The sequence below is a fragment of the Astyanax mexicanus genome, chromosome 2, assembly GCF_023375975.1.
Source record: "Astyanax mexicanus isolate ESR-SI-001 chromosome 2, AstMex3_surface, whole genome shotgun sequence".
NCBI classification, from domain to species: Eukaryota; Metazoa; Chordata; class Actinopteri; order Characiformes; family Acestrorhamphidae; genus Astyanax; species Astyanax mexicanus.
In genome coordinates this window covers 44,273,195-44,300,341 of record NC_064409.1, presented here as the reverse complement: position 1 = coordinate 44,300,341, position 27,147 = coordinate 44,273,195, and the positions used below count along the sequence as shown (strand labels likewise).

Genomic DNA, 27,147 nt, shown 5'->3' with positions numbered 1-27,147 from the left:
AAATTGTAGATGAATTTGTAATAAATATATTGCAGGAAATCACCTTTTAATTGATGTTAATCACATTGATACTTAAAAATTAAAAAAAGTCTCGTGTTGTCCTGGTGAAACCAACATAGTCTCTTCAAATCAAATTTATTTGTATAGCGCTTTTTACAACTGATGTTGTCACAAAGCAGCTTTACAGAAACATGATCACAGGACAAAGAATTAGGCAAAACATTAAACATAGAAAATACACAATACAGAACCCCCAGTGAGCGCGGAGGCTAGGAAAAACTCCCTCAGAGCTGCAGGAGGAGAAAAAAAACTTTGGGAGGACCAAGACTCACATTTAAAAAGTTTTTAAAATGTCTTTATACATTCACATAGGTTTTATATATTCAAGAGTATAGCAGAGCCACTAATGGAAGCAGTTAGAGGTCATGTAAGCGAGACAAGATGTCTCTTCTGTGATTCTGTAATACATGATTTATTGCAGCACAAATAGTTTACGCCGTCTGTGTGACTGAAGAGGATATAATACTCTTAGATAAGCTAATTCCAGAAATAATGCATTTATTGACATCTAATATTCTTCACCACAGGTTTACCCTATTCATTTGACCAGCTTCTTAACATGACAGTAGTAACACCACGTTTACACTGGTAAATAAAACCACTAATAAATCACCTGGCTCAGTAAACTGGGTCACATGATTCATTTGTGTAAAAACGACACTAAAAAATAACTTAAAATACAAATTTTTTTCCCCTGAACTCTGATTTTGGAATGTTTTGTTCATGTTTTAGAGACACAGTGCTGGTGCAAGACAGTGACAATATAATGAGATAATAATAGTACAGTAATGACACTCAGTTATAATGACACTAAAACCTGTTATTAAAACAGGGAATATGACATATCAGTATCTGTGACAGCAGCAAAAGTTAAAGAATAATTATCAGTTACTGCAACCTCTTTACTTCTGCTTTGTGAAGAGTGATATAGTGGGTCCAAAGGAAGGCCCGTCACGGTGAGTGCAGCCACCCGTGGCAATAGTCAATGTGTTTATGCCTGGCAGTAATTACAGTTTGGTAGACTACCAAGACCTTAACAGCCTCACACACTATCACACACACACACACACACACACACACTATCACACACACACACACACACACACACACACACACACACACACACACACACACACACACACAAACACACACACACACACACACACACACACACACACACACACACACACACACACACACACACACACACACACACACACACACAGAGAACAGCCAGGCACAGCCCAAAGAGACTGGCACAATAAACGTCACCTCCCTGAATGGAATCCCAAAGGGGTGATTAGCACTGACCGTAGATAAGTGGGAAACTAACTGAAGCTGCAGACTGCAGCATTCCCAGCCCTTCATACTGCTCTGAGCAGGTCTGCCTGAAAGGGTTAAAGAGAGAATAATCATTACCTATAAAAAACATCTGCAGCTCACAGAATATCACAGCTCCAGTGTAATAAATACAGTGTAATTAAAGCTATATCATCTGATGCTGTAAAAACCTTGCCACAGGCACATAAATCAGCTGACATAAGCTGGTGCTTGAGGTCATGCATCATAAAGTCGATTCTGAGCAACAAGTGAGAATAAAAGCAAGTACTGTAGGAGCTTAATTACTGAAGACTGAAGAGCGCTTCTGTAATTATGACTTACACAGTCAATAAAGACATTTCAATGAACTAGAAAAAAAAAAACATTTCTGGCATCTTGCTGATAAAACTGCAATTCCATGCAGGACACTCTGACCTCTCCTGTTCTACTGGGGGCAAATCTTCCTGGAGGCTTTCCTCCCCCAGGTTAAATGACCACATCAAAGGGGTGAACGATGAAATCATGATCCTCTTCAGACATGAAAACTACTAAGCAGTAAAAAATCTGAAAAAAGAAAAAGTGCAGCATCTGCATGGCTCCTAGGAACAAGGATAGATTTAAAAGGCTTTAAATTTGGCCAAAATACATGATTGCTGTAGAATTACTTAATTTCAACTTGGAACACACTGAAATAAAAGTTGTGGACTGTAACTGTAAAAAATTAAACATAATGAGTACATGCTTTTTTTCAGTATTACTTACTTTTACAGTCTATACGTTTACACTGTCTGAAGAAACTCTTCAACCCCCCCCCCCCCCACGTTCTCATATGTCTTACTTTCTTACATCCAATACATGTTCTGTGTTGTATTGTGACTAAAATATGGGTCTATGAGATTTGCAAATCATTGTATTCTGTTTGTATTTATTATTTATTTACATTTTACACAGCACCAAAATTTGTTTGTCATTGTTGGTCAAATAATTTAAGTTGCCAAATATTTAGCATATCTTTAATTCACTTGAAACACTATCACATTGTTACAAATAGGATATGTATTGGATTAAAATATCACATCACAAAGTGGAATTGAAAAAGAAATCTTCCATTCTGTGTTTTTTGGGGGGGTTTATTGGCCATTCACATTGAAACATGATCTGTGACTCGTATGACAAAAGATTGGATTTGTGCCACTTTCGCATTGTGTGAACGTAGCCTTTAGTGCTCTTTAATATAATATCATCTAATGACTCTGAATAGCACATTCTGCCTGGGTAAACAATTATTGCAATTTACGATGTAATATGATTAGTGCTGGGCGATATAACGATATCGATTTGTTTCGCGATAATTTTTCCCTCGATGACGATGATAAGCCTGTGCAATAGAATTCGATAAACATTCATTTCCATTTCCGTCTAAGTGGCGCGGCAAACAACGAAAACACAACATGTAATCAATCCAGAAGACGCTGGAGCAAATTAATAAATAGTTAAGAAAATTGTAATAGTTATTCTCATGCATGCAACAAAAAACCCTAAAGAATAGTGGAGTATGGCCCGACACACGCAAACAACCATAGTGTTTGTACTTTGGGAATAAACGGCCGCACTGTTCAGCACGTTTTAAATAAATTTTAAGTAAATTTTAAGCACTAAATGTAATTAATTCAATTTATATTAGGACCTCGGGGCAGGTGCTGCAAAAATGTGTATGTGGGGCGCGGATTAAAGGAAGAGGTTTTTTTGCGGAGCGGTAACAGGACAAAAACACCTTAAGAATGATGTCTAAATGACTTTCCTCTAATCTAATATAATTTAACATGGTTTAAGGATATAAAATAATTTCTAAACAAACGAACTTTTTAATATTGAGCTTATGGCCCAAGTGCAAAAACACAAAATCATTTATCATTTAGATTATCTGCCTGAACGCGAGCCCGAACCCGAGCTTGAACGCCAGCCTGACTCAGGCGCTGCATGAACTCGGGCCGGTCGAGAACACCGCTTTCCTCTCAGATTAGGCGGAAGAAAATGGTCTTTTTTTTAATGTAACAAATCACACTGTGATTTTTGTGATATTTCCCCAATTACAGCTCAGCTGCGCGTTTAAAGCTCAACGCATGAATTAATCGGTGCGCTGTGCGCCGCGCGTGCTCGCGGGGGATTTGACGCGTCTGTCAAGCAAGTTAATGGACCGTTTTGGGGGCAGAGATTAAGAAGTACAGCAGGTACATCTCAGATTTGTAGTTTAATGCTCTACTAAATTACTGGCTTTAAAACTGGCTCATGATATGGTCGGTTCTGGCTGGATTTTTTCCTGCCTACAGGCTGCATTTGACGGAAAGCAGCTCCTCAGTCAGACAACAGTGTCAGCATACAAATCGTGTGCGTTTCCTACAGGACAAACCATTTAAAAGTGCAGATAAACTCATTAAAAAATCACACAGTGTCTGTCTGGCTTAAAATACTTTTAATAAGGTACAGCTTTTAAATTAATAAATCAACATTCATTAAAAATCCGTGAGAAGTTCTGTATGCTAAATGACAAGCTAAGCTAATAAGCTAATAACATTTAATAATAACAGAAAAATAGATATGAATTTGGAAAATAACCAACTAAAGTGAGCTCAAAATATAATAATAAATATAATCTAACGAATTTCAAAATATAAATTAGAAATATTGAACTTCAATATTAAATTCAACTTCAACTACAAAAAACGCAAGGACCGATAGAACATAACGAACAGAAAAAAATAAATTTGAAATTGAAAAAAAAGTTCAAAATGCTAAAAGAAATAAAACCTAACGAATTTCAGAATATAAAATCTAAATATTGCACTGCAGCAGTACAAAAGCCTAAGTGCTTAAACAAACAAACCAAAAAACAGCCTATCACAAATCATTTTTTGAGCCCGACCCAGCTGAGGAAAAGGTGGGAAATCTTTTTTTTTCCGGCTGGGTCTTGGAAAACTTTGTGGTGAATTAAAGGGGCCGAGTTGCAATTTTTGTTTTACTTTAATCAGTTTTTAATCCGTCTTTTTAAAAACAAATATTCCAATATTGGCTGCCAATCAGTGCCCAATATTCTGAGCTCAAAAAACGCTATTCGGGCCAGCCCTACTAATCTAATATAATTTAACATGGTTTAAGAATATAAAATAATTTCTAAACAAACGAAATATTTAATATTGAGCTTATAGCCCAAGTTTTTTTTTCAGTCATGGAAAATTGGAAAAAATTGGAAAAAAGCCCGAGTTCATGCAGCGCCTGAGTCAGGCTGACGTTCAAGCTCGGGTTCTGGCTCGCGTTCATGATTAATTTGTTTTTTTTTTAAAACTAATATTGGAATATTCGCTACCAATTACTGCCAAATATCCGGAGCTCAAAAAATGCTATTCGGGCCAGCCCTAATAATTATGGAGATACAGAAAAAAATATTGTGATAAAACTTCCATCACTCCCTTATTCTCTCACTAATAAAAACAAACCTTTAAGTGTGACACAAAGTGATTTGATTTATATCGTGATACATATCGATATCGACTGATATGGAAAACTATATCGTGATAAGATTTTTTCCCATATCGCCCAGCTCTAAATATGATGGATATATAGTGTAACATCTGGGTTAGGGCATTAAAGCCAGTGCTAAAAATCCTTGCACGCTCTGTGTGCTGACAAAATGTCACCAGTGTGGCTTTTTTCTGGTAACCAGATACCCCTCTCAAAAGTCTAACACTCAAACTCTGTTAAAGATCACAGTGCAGGAATTTACACATTTTCTTATTTGATGCTTAGAGTTTGACATGTATTACAATGTAGTTGATTTCAAAAAGTAAAGCACATTTAATTTTGACCGACAACACAGAACATTACAAACGCCCTGCATGATGACATTGCTGTTTGTCTGGAAAGGATTAACGTGGCACCCAGCCTAGCTCTTCTAAATCAGTATCGACGATCAATAATTGCTATCAGCTCCCACAACACTGATCAGTCCTCTTAAATGTGGTCATAGGAAGGACAACTGGTGAAGCAGTGACAAGGTCTTGGGAACTTGAGGCACTTTGATGTGCTCTATCGATGCTCCACATCAAAACTTACACATCTCAAAAGGATCTACTGTAATGTCTTGGTGTCAAATACCACAGGACACCTTCAGATGTGTTTTAATGGCACAAGGGAGACACTATATATTATACTCTTTTATTTCCATGGCTGAGCAACATGAGATGGTATTAGTAACAGTATTTTTCTTTAAAAAGTTCAGTGATTTTAGTGCTAAATCGCATTTTTTTCTGCAAACAGTTAACATGGTCTGGAAACTGGGTCCTAGTCAGTGTGAAGCTTCTTTAGACAGCAGGAACGCTAGAGTATCACATGGCTGGAACTAAGCCAAGAGAACAGCATCAGACATGCCTTACACATACCACAGTAAGCACAGACACACAGACACACATACACACACACACACACACACACACACACACACACCCCTTGCTAATTCTGTACAACCTACAAGATAATCGGCTGTTGGAGTGGAAAGGGTGCACACTATTTTGAGCATCATGATCACTCTTATTCATATTTATATCTTTGCACCTTATCCTCACTAGAACATTTCATTGTACCGTATCGGTACTGCTCCTTCCTAATATTTTTAAACTCCATAACTGCATAGAAAGTTCAAAGTCCAAATCATTTTACTGCATTTTTCGCATTTAAATTTTTACATTTTACCAAAAATCGCCAGTGCGCCCTATAATCCAGTGCGCCTTATGTATGAATTCTACCAGTCAGGTTGTAAGGAGCAGTAAAGCCATTCCACTAAAGAGCAGCACTTTACAGAAGTTTCAGTTCAGAGACTCACGACTGAAGCAGCATTAGCATTACCCGTGCGCTAACCACGCTATGAGCTAGGTATTTTTTTTTGCCTTTCAGAGGTGAGTATATAGGCCTGTAGCCTGTGTGTTTACCATGTTAAAACACGCTATGTGGGACGAACCGCTAGCTAATATTGCCCTGGCTTACCGCAATACTCTCAGCAAGGTATCTCAGCAAAGCGCTGTCAGGCATCATTAGCCACTAACCATAGCGAGCCTTAGTGAAAATCGGCAAATCTAAGCTTACTGTAAATAAATGAAAGTGATTTACTCACCCAAATACAGTTTTCAGGAGAGAAATCTGTGTAGATTACCATTCAGCACTCGTTTGACTTTGTCGTTTGAAAATGTTTTTTTTTTTTATGAATTACAGTTTTATTTACTTAACTTAGCTTCGCTTTACAGGTCTCCCAACCTAGCAGTAATACATGCTGAATTAGAAGGAAAACATGACAACACCCATGTTCTTTACTAGTGTCGCACAATGTGCCTTATAATGCGGATGTATATTTTATAATATACATTTTATAATATAAATTATATAACAGTGCTCCTTGTGTATGAAAATAGACTAGATAATAGAGGTTTATTAATAGTTCACCTTATAATCCAGTGCGCCTTGTAGTGCAAAAAATACGGTAGCAGTCATTAATATATTTTTCTCTTTTCTATTGTGCCTCTTTCAAATAGCACTCAGAGCTACAGCAGAACTACAGTATGAGTGGGCAACGATAAACTGCGGCAGGCTGAACAGACAGATATGTAAATGCAGGAAGCAACATCCTGTTACATCAGAGAAACAATAACTTTTTAATAGGCTGCTTCTGCAGTTTAGTTTCCATATGCTCTCTATATATGGACAGGAGGTGTGAAATCCTTTACTTCAAAAAAAGCAAAAGAACCTCAGTTTTCCACGACAGGGTCTTTTAAGTTGACCACCTCATTAACACTGTGATACCAGGAAACTGTGAAGAACCACAGCCCAGCTGAACACACGTCACACACACACACACACTCCCAAACACCCATCTCAATGGAGTCATGTTCCCCTACAAACCCCAGCTTCAGCCCTCCCTGCAGCCCACCACTGTTGCCAAGTCAACTGTGGCTGCATGCCCACAAATGTTCATAACCTGTTAACCACCTACACACTCTAACACTCACACACACTCCAACTCTCAAACACTCACTCTCTCCCAGTGTCCACTCCCATTACATAGTACATGCTTATTATACACCATTCTCAGACAAGGACGTCACAGAGACACACACACACACACAAGCGCACACACACACACACACACACACACACACACACACACACGTTACAAAGCCTGCAGCTCGATTAAATGCATAATCTATGACTTGATTCCATGACTCTTTAATGAGAGTTGAAATATCAAAGTAAAGATCTCAGACAAAGATTCATTGTAAAAATCTTTGTCAAATAAAAGTTATGCCATTGTAAAATTGAATTATTTTAAACTGTAGTTGAGTGTAGTAAAAAATGAGCTTAGGCTCAAACCCATTTCATCTTTTGCCCCATCACTTGGCATGTTTACGCCTAGGGTTTGGCACTTTAAACTCAACAATACTCGCCCCACCTTTTTAACTTAGTAAAGTTACTGCTCCATTAATCCATCTGGCGGCGCTAATCAAATTAATAGGGTCAACCTGCAATGAATATTGGATGTGAAATTATGTGAAACTAACACCAATAAATGCATAATTCCTGGTATTTGCTTATTTAGGAGTATTTTATCCTTTTTGCGAAAACAGATGCCATGAAGTATTGTAAAATATTATTGTGTTTTGCAGAATCACAGTATCATGATATCACCATTATTGCGGACAATGTATTCCCACACCTAGGACAGGGTATGATGTCCTGATCCTTGTTAGGGTAGGCTGAAGTGTTAGGGCTATATTTCCCTTCAACCTGGGGGTTTAGGAAATCATAGACAACATAGCTTATAGGAAATCATATAGGAAATCATGACAAGACTAGCTACATTTTTTGTTCCATTGTACCATTCCATTTACACTATAAGGCAAATTTGAAATCCGTAAATTTTCCCAAAAATCATCAGTGCACCTTATAATACAGTGCGCCTTATGTATGAATTTGAGCAGTCAGGTTGTAAGAAGCATTAAATCCACTCGGCTGAAGTACAGCGTTATACAGGAGTTTCAGTAAAGTTTCTCCAGCATCAAAGCTGGACCAGTGTTAGCATTATAGCCGCTAACAGAAGTGCTAACTCTTCTGCTGTTCAGAGGTGAGTATATCGGATTGTAGCCTGCGTGTTTAACATGTTAAAACAAGCTACGTAGCATGAACCGCTAGCTGATAGCACCCTGGCTTACCCGAACACTCAGGGTTCCACAGTGCAGCGCTTTCAGGTGGCATTTACTAGCACTAAGTGCTGCTCGAAACATGGCAACACCCTTATTCTTTTCTACTGTCACTTAAAATGCGCATTATAATCAGGTGCACCTCATGTATGAAAATTGACCAGAAAATAGAAGCACAACATACAATACAACATAGCGGGTTCTTAATAGGTTGTCCTATTTCAAAAAAAAAAAAAAGTTAGAAATATATAAAAATATTCTTCTGAAACTCCTTGAAAGGGTGACAACTAAAAACATGAAAATGAAAATTACTAAATAAGAGCTGCCTTACTCAGCACTGAACCCATGGCTGGTTATTAATTTCACCTTAACTGTAATCTGATATCACAGGTTTGTTTTCACATGTTTTGATACAAGAGATTTTCTTCAGAACTGTGTATTTAAATCACATTTAATTTCCTATCACCTGTGTGTACAAAAAACACACAAAAACAGTAAACTGTTCCTAACTTTGTTTTATCATGAAAAAGAGGGTATAGACAAATTGTGAAAAAAAAGTGGAAAGTACTCAAAGTATTCAACATTGCAGTTTCTGCATGAGTAGCAGGATCTGGATTATCTCTAGTGTGTAGTCTACCAATCTGAAGCTTTCAGTAAACATCATATTGCTGTAATCTGTAAATACTATAAGTGTGGATACTTTGACTATGTTTACAATATCGATGAATTAAATCATCACACCAAACCAAATTAAATAGTCTAGTCACAAAGTCAAATCATCTGGAAAATGTAACTCAAATCCAATTTTTGCTGTAATGCGACAGAGATCTGTTTTTGTCCCGGATGTTTGGGCCTCTTTTAATATCAGTTTTGTTTCCAAGAATATGCTCAGTGCTGTCATCACTAGCCATCGCCAGTGTTGGGCTGAATTCTGACTCTCTGCCAGAATGCGACTCCCCTTTGTGTGAATGAGCGTCACAAAGCAGTATGGGCACAACATGTTAGCCTCACAATTCCTGTTGTTTCTGTTTATGAAAACAAATAACAGAACATATCTTAACTAAATGAAACCTAAGTTAACAAAGAAAATACTATGTATTATTTGATATTAAGCAAGATTTTTCCAGGCTTTTATTTTTTTATAAAGCTGATATTAATTGACAATAAGGAAGCTATAAGGGTAAAGAAGTGAAATATGGTCATATGTACAATTGGGCTGTGTGTTGGCAAGAACTTGGCAATATAATATGTATATAGCATATGTCACTTGCAGAATGAAAAAAATATTATGCATAAACATTTGAATGTGTGCATGCAAACCAATTTCAGGGGTAAATCTGTTCACATTAAAAATGAATACAGGTCACTTCTATTTATGAACGCAAATCATAGAAGTTTACTGATGCAGTCTGCCTACGATTTGATTTGCTATACTGGATTCACGATTCGATTTTTTCACAATATTAGGAACAAATTTTGAATGACAAAAATAAGGAGACTTTTTCTTTCTTTTTATTTCTTAAGTGTATAGACAAAAAAATGCACCTTGTATAAATGCTAAGCGTAAACAAACAACTGTGTTGTTATAGGCATAAACAACTACTGTGCTGTTTTATTTCTCAATAAATTACTTTATTATTTATTTAGGCAATTTAAAGTGAACGTATCATTGTCTAAGGGACAGTAAAAAAGGAATTATAATTTATTACTCCACTTAAATAGGTTTTAATATCTTACTTTTTACTTCTATGTTTTACTATTTCTGGAAATCTGTCATTCCTTTTAGCTTGAGAGGGCTGGGAGAACTATCAAGACAGCTAAATCCAATCTGAGGAAATGTATTGTTTAATCAGGCTTGTAATGTGAATGCGCTCGGTCATTTCTTTTAGATTTTATCCATAAAAAATCATTTACATTACAAGACATGAAGCACTCAAAGCTACTAGCTTTCACATTAAATTCTCAGGATACATGAACCAGATTCTGAAAATAAAAGAAAACCCTGAAGCGCAAAAAAACGTCCTCGGTGTGATTAGAGCACAGAGCTAAGCTCTTTGCTACCTCATACATAACACATAGCCAGTCATCAAACCATTTAGGCCATGATGACCTTCATCACTCTCCAAAAAGCCCAGCGCAATCCCTAACGAATCAGAAAGCTCGGTGCATAACAAAATGTGAGGGAGTGTAAATGTGAGTGTGTGAGGAAGAGGAAGAGGAATTCTCTAGAGACCCCAGTTTCCACTGCACTAATTAGCTGCTGCGTACTACTACAAACAACACTAACAGCACTGCTCAATTCACTGCTCCACCATGTAACGTGTCTGCCTGTGCAGAGGCAAGAGATCAAAAGCATTCTCGAATAATTGCAATATAAATGTCTGATGCCCCAGCAGCCACGCTCAGTAAACATTAGCTCTGCACCAATCTAATCTCCCAGTGTTCCCTGTGGAACAAAACCTTTACAGCCGCAGCAGCAGCAGCAGAGTCCTGCGAGATAGGCCTGCTACAGTGTGACAGGGCTCAGCTAGAGTGTGTAGTAAAACACAGCGCATGAGAAAGTGATCAGCTGGTGCCAAAAGAAAGAGAGAGAGAGAGAGAGACCTAAAGTGGAGCTAAATTTAGTGTGTGTCTCTGCGCCTGGCCTGCTCAGGGCAGGAAGGGTCTGACACCAGTGCTGAACGAACTGCCTGAAAGCACACAGCCTGCTTTCACTCCCAGAAACAGCTCTGCGGCCTATTCTCAACTTCCTTATAGTCACTGTGACACTAATCTATATCTGCAGGGAGAGGATCTCTGAAATGACTTTGAAAACTTTCCTGGAGAAGAAATAAAAATTCATCGGGTGCTGGTTCGGTCACTTTGTGTGACAGGCTGAAAGACATGATTGCCAAAGCCCTGAAACCCCCAGCAAATATCTAGCAGGTTTAATATCTGGACGTTGAGCCACTGAGCCACTGAGCCAATGAAAAACACAAGGTGAGAGGAAGTCACCAACATTAACGAGTCTGCAAGTTTTTGTCCCTTTTCCATTTTCCTTTGAGCTTCAACTTCAAATCAGCACACAACTTGTTTCTCACAGACTCACAGTAGTAGCTCTAACTAGAGCAACTTAATGTTGAACTTCTCACTGTGCGTGCAGGCTTGGTTTGGGATTAATGAGATGTTTAGTTTTTTTTGGTTACTATTAATTGCTGTTTTTTAAGTGAACAAGGATTTTAAAAACTACTATCTCGATCCCTCTCTTAGGAGTGCACTTTTCAGCACACACAATGAGTAGCTATTAGCACAGCAACACAACAGAGATAACAAAATAGCAAACAATGCACACCACATTTTACCATGACCAAAGAATTTATCTAAAAGAATTATCAAGTTTGTCTAAAAGAATTATCAAGTATTAGACAAACTTGTATTGGGAATAAGACAATACACTATCAGCAATCTGCCCCAAACACACGGATCAGTTTACTTCAAGTTCTAGTGTGTGATTTACTGACAGTAAAACCAGACAGCCTCACCACAGGTTGCTCCTGTTGAAAGATGGCGTCAGCTGATCCGTCATCTAGTGTATAAACTGCTGCCACTAAAATATTCCCATTCTCAATAATACACAACTTGTTTCTTATTGGGAGAACAACAATCTAACTAACAAGTTGTGTAGTGTAGATAAATGAAATAAATGAAAAAAAAAAGAATTTCAGATTTAAATTGGTGAAAAAAAAACCTAAACTACTAAAGTCTTAGAATGCATTGACGTGACAGCGGCGATACACATCTTTAAAATCCATCACTTTTTTAAACTGATGATTCATTTTTACCACTGACTGTGACTAATGGTTAAACAAAAGTAAGTGAGTCATGTCTCACTGTTGATCTGCCTAGTCAATGTCTCCTCCAAAAAATTAAGGAAAACCCTATTTCCCAGAATTCCTACAGCAGGGCAGCCCAACTGTCCTCTGCATACATCAGGGAGAAACACATCATTTTATGCTTTCTGTGACTACCCTGGTAGCATATTCAAAGTCCACTGTCTGGTCTGGATGAGCAGGAATGTTCTATTTTCCTGCTGCTGCTATGGTGATCCCTGCCGGGAATAGTTAAAGTGAAAGAATGTGAAGAAAAAAAAGAAAAAGAAATGACATGGAGAGGCGGGGGGAACAACCTGCTACAGCAATCAGATCCATGACTTACGTGGCTCATTATCACACGCACACACACACTCACACACACCAATACACTATTTGTAAAATTAATAAAATGAGAAATAAAGTGGCTCAGAAAAAATAACACAACGCTATTCAAGCCATTACAGTATTAAAATCAGCCATAATTTTCTTCTTTCTCCAGTTCAGTGTGTATTAATTATATTCTTCAAGCTACAGTAGAAATATATTTAAACAAGGACAAGGTTATAGTTACCTGCTCTTGCACCTCATATCCAGAGTTACATGGAGTTTTATCATTTTTCTACACAGTGCTCCGCATGGCCTCTAGCAGTATTGCGATATATTAAAAACATACATACCGGTTTTAATTTCTATTTCGATATAACGGATGAACCAGTGTTCCGCTGAGGCCAGGGCTGGGCCAGATGCCACATTAGCGTCTCTATGCAAATTTTCCTGATTTTGACCACCTCATTTGACTTAAAAAGGAAACGTTTTTATAATCACGATTTTGTATACTTAGATGGCAACAGTGCAAGATAAGGTGAAGAGGGGGAGTTGGGGGCTGTAATAAGCTGGGCATCATCACTCAACATAAAATGTACCTTACTTTTTACAATCAACCACATTAAAACACTTAAACTTTAGCTGAGAGAGTCAGTGAATCCCCAGTAACTACAACACTGTGGAGCTTAAAGTATAAATACAACCAAAAAGAGCTGCTTATCCAGCACTAAACACGTAGCAGTGTTTGTTAGCTCCGCTACTCACATGGGCTGAACCATGCACTGTCGAAAGAGATCTCATCATTCGATTAGAGGGGTTAAAACGCCAGTGGAGTAAAATTCACAAGTGTTAACAACACATTCCACAAATATGAACAGCGGAAACTGCGGTAAAAACAGCAACTCCAGACTGGCCGAGCTTGCCTCCCTGACGCTGCTGACAGGGTTTCATATAGTGGCTGAATAAGGAACTGCAGCTTCCTGTGACTAAACAGCCCCAACAGCCAAAACACAGCACTACTGTAATCCTTAATACAGGTTAGATTCTCTGCAGTGCATTGCATAGCTGTATTACTGTTTTTTTTTGTGTGTGTGTGTGTGTGTGTGTGTTTTTGCACTAGGCTATGGGCTCAATATAATAAGGTTTGTTTGTTTAAAAAAGTATTTTATATTCTTAAACTATGTTATATCATGTTAGATTAGAGGAACACCATTCAGACATTATTCTTGTAGCCTAATCGACCAAGGTTTAGGCCTGTGGATCATTGTTCGCATTGTTCGTGTAATATTTCGAAGATTCTGTCCCAAAAAACATTTTTCTTAAATAATAGGTCTATGCTTCTTTATTGTTGCAATGTTAATTAACATCATTTTGAACAGATTTTTTTTTTTCATTTAAACAGCCCAAAACATAACAGTTTATGGGACGGGTTGGGTCTGGCTCAGAAAGTACGTGGCCAGGCTCAGGGCAACCGAATTTTTAAGGATTTTTTTGCGCCAGATTTAAGCTCTAATCCTCAACTCCTGTATATGATCTGATTGACTCGCAGGATCAGCTAATTAGACAAATCAAAATACATAGCCGCTTAATCTATATTTAAAACCAATTTAAAATTATTTTAAACATTTTAAAACTAGTAATCTAAAATCACATACATTTTTCTTGCCAGAGGAAAAAGACATTTCTGAATAGGCCTTTAATTCTGACAGAACTGAGCAATTAGAATTGCAGAATTTACCTCAAAATTTTGATAAAGCATGGACAACTTGGTGAAAGGGACTGCACTACTGTAGTAAGCACAACAAAAGACTACTTCAGGTAGTGTGTGTGTGTGTGCTTGTGTGTGCACATGTGTGTGTTTGTGTCTCTATGGCCTTAGGTCTATACTTAAACCTGACTCTAAGAGTGGGTGAAGGTCTGGCGTGGGAGATGCATATCACATACCAAACACCTGAGGCCAAACTCTCCCACAGTATGACAATGGCTTCTCTGAATATGTTTCTCTTTCTTTGAGTAACTCAGCCTGCAACTTCTTTTCACAGCATCTACAGAACACACTGGGAGTGATATATCTGACTGTTTGTGTCTATTCTTGTCCTGGTTCTCTAACTAGTGTGAATACGATAAGGCAGGTCAAGCAGAACACCTGCCATTTCACAAGCACAAATTACCACTTCCCACACAATCCAACATAACTTTATGTAACGCCACACAACTCACTCTGAATACTTATATGACTTCATCAAAATTAACATATGTGCCATCATCCATATATAACTACCTGTATATAAAACGTTTTCAGCACATATTGTGTAGTAGTATATTAGAAGTATATATCTCTCTCTGCAGAAACTATTAAAAATAATATACTGGCATGTCTAACAGTTCTGACACGTTATTAAATCAGTGTTTAGTAACACCACTATTGGCAAAGATCAAAGCTTGCCCTCCATACACAGTTTTCTATGTCTCTTAATGTTTTTTACCACTTTTTTCCAAACACAACCCTTTTATTTCTGCAATTTATTAAAGCCATCTTAGATCTACAATCCTATGGACAGTGATGTTCCAGTCAGGAGAAACATGTAAAGTCAATTTGATAAAATTAGCTGTTTTCTAATCTATTGCAACGCAGTGTTTTCTTTCATGGGCTCTCGGTCAAATGCTGCACCTTTTTTTCGAGGTCACAGATAAAGGTTCCTTCTGATATTTTTTTCCATTCAGAACATAAAGAAATGAGAATTACAGGGCATATCACAATACAACATAATCACAACAAGTACACTGATTCTGCGATACTCAACATATCGCAAAAACAATTCTCTATGATAGTTTATGGCATCTGTGTTACTGAAGAGGACACAAAACTCCTTAATTCCAACAATTATGCATTTATTGGTTGTAGGGGTGGGTAATATGGCCCTATAATATCATGTTTTCATGGTATTTTCACAACAATGATACTTTTAGCGATAAGACAAAACACTGAATAAAAAAAAATATTTCAAGAACACATTACTGCAACAAAATGAAAATTTAACTTTATTAAACTTTTTGCATAAGATATATGGAACACCCCTAACTGAGATATTAAAAAAAATATCAGATTTGTAACAGAATATAATATAATCTGTCTCTAGTAGATAAATAATAGGAAATGAGTAAGGTGTTCATTTTTTTTGCTAAAAACTGTAAAAAAGTAGAACCCTGATGTGATAATTAGGGATGGGTGATGCATTTAAAAGGTATACATTTCGTAATCTTCTATCCTGCAAGAGGAGCAGTGTGTGTGCATTACAGATGCATAATATGTACAAAAAAACGCAACGTGCAACACTTTGTACAACACACAAGCAGAAATCTGGCATGGTTACTGAAAGGACCAGTAACAAAGTGGAAAGCTGGAGAACCCCAATATAAATATCCTTGTCACTACAGATTTCTTTAAGTTTATTAAACACAATTTAAACATAAATTTGTCATACTTTTTTTTCTTACTGATCCAGTCCATGAAAATCTCAAAATCTGCAACAAGATCTGATACGTGAGATCTTTGATCCATTACACCTTTACTAAGCAACACTGACGCTGAGAAGTAGTTTTGTTCGCTGTGCCTCCAGCCTAGTTATGTCATGTGAACACTGTACAAATTAGTAGGGATATTTGGGTGCTCATAATATCCTATGTGTGTTGGTTTGCTTTAAAATGGTCAGAATAAAGAGATCTGCATAATATAACTACTGTAGAATAGAATGAGTAGAAAAAAAAAACATCGTACTAACAAGTATCTCAGGATGACGTTTCTTTCCAGACAGATGAGGCTCTACAAACAGGCACCCACACAATGGCAAAAACACAAAGGTCTGTGTGAGAGAGCCGTATGATTTACACACTAAGGACAGGTGAGAAGTCTGAGAAAGTTCCCCCTCTTTATTTCTGTAGGTCAGTCTCAGTGTTTCTCTGCTACATTAAACAACCTGCACAGAGGCTCTTAAATCACACTGATGAATAAGGTGAACACATGTACCCTAGTTATAAACACCCTGAAACTGTAGAAAGCTGAACTCTGGCTGTGTGGAGCTGAAAGAGGACACTGCTTTAAAAAAAAGAAAGAAAGGAAAAAGGGAAAAAAAGGATCTCAGGCACAAGTTCAATAACTCAGCCAGTGTCTGCAGCCAAAAGCAGAGAGAAGATAAGAAGACTTTCTGGAACTCGTACACAAAAACACTAGCACATAAATATAGTGTGGTTTTGCTAATAATTAAAGATGTCCATGTTGCCAAAACAAAACTTTTTATAAACCTCAGTGAGGCACTAAGGGGAAGCAGAATCCACTGCTGTCCTAAATAATCACCAAACACATCCTGATCCATAAAATCTTTAATCAGTGAATGGAAATCGTAGGAGACACAGATTTGATGACGAACCATCCATACTCTACAATAGGGCATGTCTCAGAGACTACACACACATACACACACACACACACACACACAGCCACTGAAAAGTACAATGAGGCAGGCATTCATTTCCCATTATTTTGGAATAATAGAGAGAAAGAGAAAAAGAGAGAGATCCAGAGAAGCAGAAACAGAGAAAGAGAGCAAGAAAGACCAAGAGAGTAAAAGACAGAGAGCAAGAACAGAAAGAAATACAGAGAAACAGAAACACAAAGAGAGAGCGAGAGACACAGAGAGATACAGAGAATGACAGAGAAAGAGAAACAGATAGTCAGAGAGCAAGAGACACAGAGATACAGAGAAGGACAGAGAAACAGAAACAGAGAAAGGGAGCAAGAGAGACCAAGAGAGCAAGAGACAGAGAGCAAGAACAGAAAGAAATACAGAGAAACAGAAACACAGAGAGAGAGCGAGAGACACAGAGAGATACAGAGAAGGACAGAGAAAGAGAAACAGAGAGTCAGAGAGCAAGAGACAGAGATACAGAGAAACAGAAACAGAGAAAAAGCGAGAGACAGAGAGCAAGAACAGAAAGAAATACAGAGAAACAGAAACACAGAGAGAGTGAGAGATACAGAGAAGGACAGAGAAAAAGAAACAGAGAGAGAGAGAGAGAGAGAGACAAAGATACAGAGAAACAGAAACGCAGAGAGAGAGCAAGAGACAGAGAGAGAAACAGAGTGAGAGCAAGAGAAAGAGAAACAGAGAAGTGATAGACACAGAACAAGAGAGAGAGATACAGAGAAACAGAAACACAGAGAGAGAGTGAGAGAAAGAGCAAGAGAGTGAACCAGAGAGAGAGCGAGAGAAACAAAAACACAGAGAGAGAGCAGGAGACACAAAGAGAGACACAGAGAAACAGAAACACACAGGGAGAGTGAGAGACACAGAGCAAGAGACAGAGAGAGACAGAGAAAAAAAAACAAATAGAGACAGAATGAGAGAGACAGAGAGCAAGAGACACAGCAAGAGAGTGATACAGAGAAACAGAAAGAGAGACAGAGAGTCAGAAACAACTCTAAGTCAGAGGAGATGCACTATTTTGAAATCAGCCTAGTGAGGTTAGACATTACAATGAGATTTGTCCCAATAACGGCACTCTAGAATTAATCTCTGCATCAACGCACCTTATAGTGTTCTGTAGCCTAGCAACGACCACCAGCCAGTAAAAAGTATGTTCGAAACAACAGTTAACAAGTTATCAAGTCTGCTGAGCAGAAACATAACCAATAATACAGAGCGCTTTTCCATGAGAACTCTGGTTCTTAAACAAGTTCTGTTCTGTCCAGCAAACCAGCCCATGTTTCCACCAGTTTTAGTGGAATCGTCAAAACATCACATTATATGTCATCAACAGAGGACGTTGCACAGTGGCAGTGACTTGCTCTTTAGCGTGAACATATGCTGCCTAATAGATCATAAATGTGAGTGTTTCCTCAGCAGATCATTGTGCACTTTTTGGGGCCGCCATTTTGCTCCTGTACAAACAGACATGCCCACAGTTGTCATCACTGTTCGCACTGAAGAACCTACTTTGTTGATGAAAATGTGGCACACCTTGAAATGCCCACACATGTATATATTGTGAGGTATAATCTTGTGTTAATTGGCTGCCTAATGCTGGTAGAAATTGAAAAGTAGGCAGTTGTTGTATTTACCCTCCCAGTGTTTGGAGCATAGATAATGACAGTGGGTAGCTTTCAAAAAACATACAGTAAAAAAAAAAAGTGTCATAGGACACAAAAGTAGTCCTGTCTAATGACTTCTGGCATATCAGTGTAATCTTGGCCTGCTCCAGCATAAAACAGATTAGGGCTTTTCCCATTTTCCAGGTCTCTAATGCATCTTAAATCAGGGATTTAATTGTGTGGATGGGTAACTATAGTCATTCATCTGTTCCACCTGGTGTATCAACAAAGTTATTTTGCATTAGTTGCATTATCCACCCTGAAGTAAGTTATTTCCTGTTGTCATAATTCTAATTTGCCAACAGAATATTTTTGGAGTTGTTCCAAGCTAAATAAATAAATGCAGGAAAACAAACACCTCTATTGGTTTCTTTTTTCAGTTTCTGGGAACAGCTCTGGATATCTGGGATCACATTACCATGCTGAGCACTGTGCTGTGTCTGTAAAATCAATGAGCTACTGCAGAGTCAGGTGTTCATCTATACTGCTTAATGGACAACAACGTATGTAATCCTATGTTGTCGTCACACTGCTTCCACATTCAAAAGCCTAAACAGCGACCAACATAACATGGTAAAACTCAAGTGCAATAGTTTATCTGGCTTACCAGGCTCTAATTAGGCAGATCTATACATTTTCATGTAAAATCTGGTAAACCTACTACCATGTCAGCACACATGCTTCTTTTACTTTTAGTGACAGTTGCAAGGGAAGCCCAGTAGCAAGACAAACTCAAAAAATGCAACTTTCAATTGATGAAGGATTATTACATTAAGTAAGGCCTGTTTAAGGAGTTTTCACACTTGCATATTACACACTTCCCCTTCCATATTTCTATAATCACATGTATCTATTCCACTGTATTGCTTGAATGATGCTACAGTATCTGGAACTACAGTATCTGTCAAAAAACAAGTAGTAAAAGAAGGGCTCACTAAAAAGTTGTAACTCATAACTGATATTAAAAATACTTAAGTCCCACATCCTCTGATCATCCTGCCGCTTTCTTAATCAGTTCCTGTTAGCCTGAGGTCTTTCTATCTCTCACTGTCTGACAACTACGTCCAGTTCCCTCTGGAAAGGATAGGGACCGCATCAGCATATGCCACATACTGTGCAGCAGAAAGGCACTTATCAAGATGCTCCGTGGATTTAGGATTTAAAAATTTGCATGAAATTAGATCTCTGAGAACGATTTCATTTGATCAGTGAACACCTGATCACACAGATTATATGTACACATCTGCACATCTCTTTCATCAGAGACATCCTAAGCTAAAGTAGTTAATGTTTTTTTTTTATTTTTTATTCTAGCTAGGGTTTAAAGGTGGAGTTGCTGTTTTACAGAGACTCTAAGACTAGGTCAGTGGCTGAACTGCACTTAGCAGGGCATTATATACATTTTAAAGTAACATATGACATTGAAAAGACTGTTATTAGTGTAAAAATGTCTATTTTAAAACATTTTTTGAAATGTTGTTAATTTTGCTGCCTCACAGTGCTGTTAGCCAATCAGAGGCGATATGTTTGCTTGTATGAATATTTATGAGCAAGAGCCGAAATCCTATAGTTTTATCCCTTCCACTCCTCCACCGGACTTATGCACCGTTATACCGGATCACTGAAGCACTTTTTTATTTTTCACAAAAAACATCTTACATTTCATTCATTTATACTAGAGAGCACAACTAGACATTTAAAAATAAATAAAAAACAATGGAATTAGACTGATGTTAGCTTAATGTTTTCTTCTTTAGCTGTTTTTGGCTTTCATACCTACTCTAGCTAAGGTTGGCAAGTAGTTTATCTACTCTAGATTAAATCTATGCCAGCAAATGTTGACTAAATGTTATCTATGCAAGCTGATGTTAGCTAGATGATAAATACTCTAGCTAAGGTTGGCTAGTGGATAACTCCTCCTAGCTAAATGTTAACTAGATGTTATTTACCTTACCTGATGTTGGCTAGATGTTAACTATTCTAGCAGATATTAGCTAGATGGTTACTACACTAACTGTTGTTATCTAAATGTTAACTACTCTAGCTGACTTTAGCTGGATGTTGGCTGGCTGTTATCTACTCTAACTGTCTGCTAGAATGCTAACTACTTTAGCGTACGTTGGCTGCATGTTAAAGCAACATTCCTTAAGATTTTTTTCTTTAAATTTGAACACAGTAGTGTTCTTGAGTGTGGTGAGAACAACATATTATAATAAACAGCATTAATGTTCTTTTTGCTACCATCTCCACAAAGCAACATTAATTTATTCAAAAAACATGGTGTATGGTAGGTTCCAGGACCTTTTCTGGTTACAATAGCTTTTGCTGGTTGCCTGGGCAAACATGGTGCTGCTAATGGTGCTGATACATGATCTATTTCAAACATGGAGATATCAAAATGCCAAACTCAGACTTTATCTACTCATTCGCGTGTTGTCAACCAAAGAAACACAGAATTAGAACTAAAGAGAGCTAGCAAGCTAAAATATAGCATAACAAAGTCATCGCTAGAATCAGCAGATTTATGCACTCTGAAATGAGACTCCACCACAATTCAAGTTTTAAAAGTACTTTTTAGCATGCTCTGTGCAATTACACATTCTTTCCTAAAAATTACAGTCTGTTACTTTAAAGATAACACCAACTTCAGCTAGGGTAGTTAACATTTAGTGGACATCAGCTAGAATAAATAACATCTAGCTATCTTACATACCATCTCGGCAAAATCAGATAGGCTGGTTACCAGCCAGCTATAATAGTTAAACACCCAGCGAACACCACATATAGTAGTTAACATCCAGTCAACATCAGCTAGAGTAGTTAACATTTAGCTGACATCAGCTACAGTAGTTACTGTCTAGTGGACATCAGCTAGCATAAATAACATCCAGCTAACTTAGATACCATCTCAGCAACATAAGCTAGAGTGGTTACCAGCCAGCCAACATCAGCTACAGTAGTTAAACATCCAGCAAACACCAGATACAGTAGTTAACATCCAGTCAACATCAGCTAGAGTAGTTAACATTTAGCAGACATCAGCTAGGGTAGTTAACATTTAGCTGACATCAGCTACAGTAGTTACTGTCTAGCGGACATCAGATAGCATAAATAACATCCAGCTAACTTAGATACCACCTTGGCAACATCAGCTACAGTGGTTTAACATCCAGCAAACACCAGATACAGTAGTTAACATCCAGGCAACATCAGCTAGTGCTACGTTTCACTGACCTGTTGAGACGTTTAATTCATTGCCATTCCTCTGGTAAACCCTTAGAGATACTAAACAGCTTTTCTGTCCAAAAAAAAAAAAAGAGTAAAACAGAGACCTTTTCTAATCCCATTAACAGAATATACAGTATGTGTTTGTGAGTTCATGAGGCCCTGCACACTCATTTGCTTACTTTTGCTCTCTCTTCTACATACTTGTGCTCACACACCCCCTTGCAGGCCCCTGGGTCACACCTGTTCTGTGGCTTGAAGCTTTGAGAGAGGGGCAGAGGGTGCAGGAAGGGCAGGGAAAGTTCAAACAGCCTGGTGTCACATAACAGACCCCTTACAGGATCATGGCCAGCCATCCACACTGCACCATCGTTCACCACAACACACAAATATGTGGTTACCTGCGTTCACACCAACAAATAATCACAGCAACAACTACAGCTCTGTTTAATGTCTCAGTCAGTTCAAGCCTCATGGTCACCCAAACAGACCATGGCCTTGAGAGAGAAGAAGTCATACAACAGAGAGATAGAGCCTAGGAGGCACAGTGTAGTTGGACCTAAGGGTAGATCTGGATACATATCAGTGGTCTTCAGCCCTGCTGGTGAAGAACTGGCTACCTTCTTGCAGATCTACAAACACCACATTAAGCTAACCAAGAATTGCTAGAGATCTCAAATGAATTAGCTCTGTCTAGGCCTGTAAGAATAACTAGATTATCAAGTTATCACACAAAATATATGACAATCATGCTGCTGACCTAGATATTGCCAATTGTTTTTACTTAGCAAGATAAGACCATTAATGTGAATTAGTCAGTATGTCAACTTTTAAAAAGTATATTTATCAATTTAGGATATCAAACCATCATATACATTACTGGTCACAAGTTTTAGTACACCCCTATTTTTTTTGTTTTCCAGTAGCAGTGTTGCATGGTCCAGACACGTTGCTTTTTTAATTTTCTCATCTTAACAGTAACTTCTTATAGTCGTCTCTTCTTTGCTGAAACTAATAGTTAGTCCAATGTTACACTTAGCTAAAGGCTGGTGTTGCCATGTGGGTCACCCAGACCTCCAGTTTCCGAGAGTCTTTTGAATGTGTAGGAAACAGTACTCAGCACCCTCTGGCTCCATCTGTAATTTCTCTAAAGAAAAGACTCATACTTTCGATAGTTCTCTGTGATTGTGTGTTTTTCTACTTATTAATAAAAGTGTGAATGTGCTGTGTGTAAGCATGTAAATTCTGCAGTAGACAGTGCAGTAACACAATCTGTTCCAAAACTGCTTTACTACAGACAAAGGCTTTATAAACATTGACATTAAAAAAAAAAAAAATCCAAAGATCGGTTAATTTCCATTGCTACTTAGTTATAAACCAATGCATTGTTTGGAAAAAATAAAAAATAAAAAATATAATAAAATAATAATAATAATAATTATTATTATATATATATAAATATAATTTTTTTAAACAATATGTTACTATTTTTAAAATTAAAATTACTTATTGGTTTTTAGTTAATTATTTTCTACTAAAAGGCACTGGAAGTGTAAATTTCTTAATAATTAAAAAGTGTTTTGCTCTTTAAAAGCATGTAGTTGCATCTTTATGCTATTACGCCGGTAATCTATCAGTGGCATATTATGATCTTAAATTTACAATAAAATATATTTTATAGCAATTATATCTGTGACAACATATACAAAATAAGTAATGACAAGCCTATTAGGACAATGTCTCAGTCTGCAGGAAAGTAGTTCTCCAGGAGAAGGACTGGAGACCCCCGCTCTGCCCATGTGCACAATAATTATGGTGAAGAATATGACCTAAATGAGTGATCACTCTTTCTCAAAGCCATGGTGAAGCAGCTCCACATAACATGGTAATGATGTAAACACCTGCATTAATCAGACCTGTCATAACACATCCATTCACATCATGACTCAGCTGGTAGACTACTAGCCGACGGCGACAATTTTCACACAGCCAGCTGAACAGTTCGCCGGTTTCTGAGAGTTTTCTGCAATTCCACTGACAGCCAGGTCTGGAGTGCAAGCTTAAATTTTTCTACTTTATTCACTCTCGAGCGCAAACAGCTTCAGGGGCGCTGGCATAACCACATAACCACCGTCTGTCATCAGCAGGCCTGTGCAGTTGACAGGTGCTGTGTCCTGATCAAAACAAAGACAGACAATCATTCAGAGAATAACATTACCAGCCCTCCCCTTCTGTAATGATGACAGACTGAGAAGACTGAGCCTTCTCTGGGCAGAATATGTGTATGAAAAGGACCTTTATGTGACTGGAAATCAGCATGATCTCATTTACTGTATCAGTTCTCTGGTCAAGAGCAGTCTTTCTCTTTAACATATGTCTGGGTGGGTAGGAGATTGAGTGAGAAGTACACTTGTTTCTGTAGGTTGGAGAATGGCTGAATGGTGAAGCAGGAAACTCTCGCACTGTCTTACTTCTAGCAAGCCATTTCATACCTAAATTGATACCAGCAATACAAGAATTAACTCAATAAAGTTATAACTAGATAAAACTAGACTTCACTAGCTATTTTCTCCCATTTTACAATCAAGCTATAAAGTATATACAACTAATAACAATAATATTAGACCTGATGATCTATGATGACTAGTCATATTACCAGGATGACATCAGTATTATAATTTTACTAGTCAGATTTTACCATTGATTTTCATGGGAATTAACTCTCTCTTTTATATAGTTACATTTTATTGGTAATGACTCCAGTCACAGATACAGTACCAGTCATAATATTGGATACAACTCTTCTTATTTAGTGTGTTTTCTTTATTTATTTGTATTATGTTTTACATTGTAAATCTAATATTGAATACTATATTAAAGCTATACAGGATATACATGCAGAATTATGTTACGAGAAAAAGTATTAAATAAACCAGAATATGTTTTATACTTTAGATTCTTTTAAGTAGCCACATATAGCTTTAATAGCAGATTTTCACTCTACTGGTATTTTGGAATAGATTTCTCAGCGTCTGGAAGGAGTTCCTGGAGGTGCTGAACAATAGTTGCTGCTTTTCATTCATGCTGTGCTCCAGCTTATTCGAAATCACCATCTCAGTTGGGTTTGGATCAGGGGGTTGTGGAGGCCAAACACTTAATTTATTTCCATATGTGTTCCTACAATGATTTCCACAATGGAGAAAATACATTAAATGAGGAAAAAACACTGAATAGGGTGTGCCCAAACTTTTGACTGGTAACCTACTGTATCTAAAAAGAATAATAATTCTATTCAAATAATTCTATTATAGAGATTTAAAACTGCACACATAAAAAATATTTTATATATAATGTATAAACTTCTGATGAGATCTGGTGAAAATTGTATTTTTAACATTGCAACATACAACTTACAGCAGTTAAAATTAAAAGTTGGCAAAGTAAGCTTTTTTCCTTTATTTTGCAGCCCTAATTTAACCATACTAGTCAGAATGACAGATTTACAGAGATGTGGACTGAGACTTTTTACCAGCCAGTATTACAGTGTAGAAATCTGGAATGACCATTTTTTACTAATTAAAGAGTGACTGTATATGTCTGTAACTGGAGTTTTCACTAGTAAAAATGTACGTACATATAAGAGAGACTGGAATTACTTGTTAATCAATAGTAGCATTAGATTAGTCAGAGTTAAGGATATGTGATCCTGATAGTTAATGTAACTGGTGAAAATGACAATGGTGAAAATGAAAGGTATGGAAGTAACAGTGAATGTGTCAGAGGTGATGTATCTAAAGAGAGAGTTTCTGCTGATAAAACCCGGGTTAGAACTTGTACCGCTGCTAGAATTTAGGCTGAAATTGTTCATCATTCTTCTCTATGCCCCCTGTGTTTGTCAGAGACTCGCTGTTAACTCTTTCTGCGCCACATCTCAGCTTGCTCCCAACACAGCTAGAAACGCCGCCAGAAACACAACCAGCAGCACAGCGGCGTCTTAAGGTTGACGAGGCTAAAGGGGCTAGAGACCGTGTGAAAACTAACTAATTAACTAACGTTAACCAACTGTGTCAAAAAGCCACACACACGAGCTCACAAACCAGCACAACACACATAATAAACACAAACACAGAGCTCCCAGCACAACACACTCACACGTACTCAGCAGAGGAGTCCTACTGTGTGTGTTGACACCGCGCAGAAACTTCGGGACGGAAGGGAAGCGGAATTCCAGTCCGCTCCAACTCGCAGAAGATCCGCCAACTTCAGTTTCAGCTCCTCGCCGTTAGTTTGGGTAGTTTAGTGGAGTTACTGAGGGAGTTACTCGGTTCTCCGGGGAGCTGCGGGGTGAGTGTCCGCGCCGCTCGCTCCTCCACAGCCTCCGCTCTCCTCACACGGAGCAGCTCCGGACCTCGGCTCGGACTCCCGGCGAGATTTCCACCGTTAAACTCGCCTCTGCTCGAGCTCAGCCTTCGGCGAGCGCGCGCTCTGACTCTCTCTCTCTCTCTCTCTCTCTCTCTCTCTCTCTCTCTCTCTCTCTTCGGCTCGCGCTCGTTCGCTCTCTCTCTCTCTCTCTCTCTCACGCGGGAGCGCGCATACGTAGCTGGGTGAGGGCAGGGCGGTCTCGCTTCGAGATTCATGCTGGAATGTCGGGCGCGCGCTCAGTGTTTTCAGTGGTCTGTTGTGTTAATGTTTTATACAAAATAGGTTTTTTTATATCTATTATATATAATGTTGGTTGCATATACTATTACAGAAAAAAATATTCTTTATTTATTTACATTTTGAAACAACATCGATCTCCGATGTGAGAATTGACTTATTTTGCAGTGTAGAAATGAGTATTTAAATAATACTTCTTAAAATTAATTTTTAATAAGTCTAATTATTGTTTGTGGTGAAGCAAAAGAGCTCAGCCAAACCATTCAAACCCTTTTACATGTACGCTGATTCAATGCCAGAATTTCAACACTAACCGAAG

At 37.9% G+C, this 27,147-nt stretch overlaps 1 protein-coding gene across 5 annotated transcripts in view; it reads right to left on the bottom strand.

The window, feature by feature from the left end:
* The window catches only part of peak1 (pseudopodium-enriched atypical kinase 1), a 154,903-nt gene extending 128,212 nt beyond the window's left edge, over positions 1–26,691 (bottom strand). For 2 of the 5 annotated variants that reach the window (XM_022671638.2, XM_049474340.1), the window contains exon 1: positions 26,322–26,691. The gene's annotated coding sequence lies outside the window, so the exon portion shown is untranslated. Of the gene's footprint in view, positions 1–22,178; positions 22,243–26,321 lie in introns of all 5 variants that reach the window. The other 3 variants (XM_049474338.1, XM_049474339.1, XM_049474337.1) reach the window with 3 other exon arrangements.
* Between the last annotated feature and the right edge of the window lie 456 nt (positions 26,692–27,147).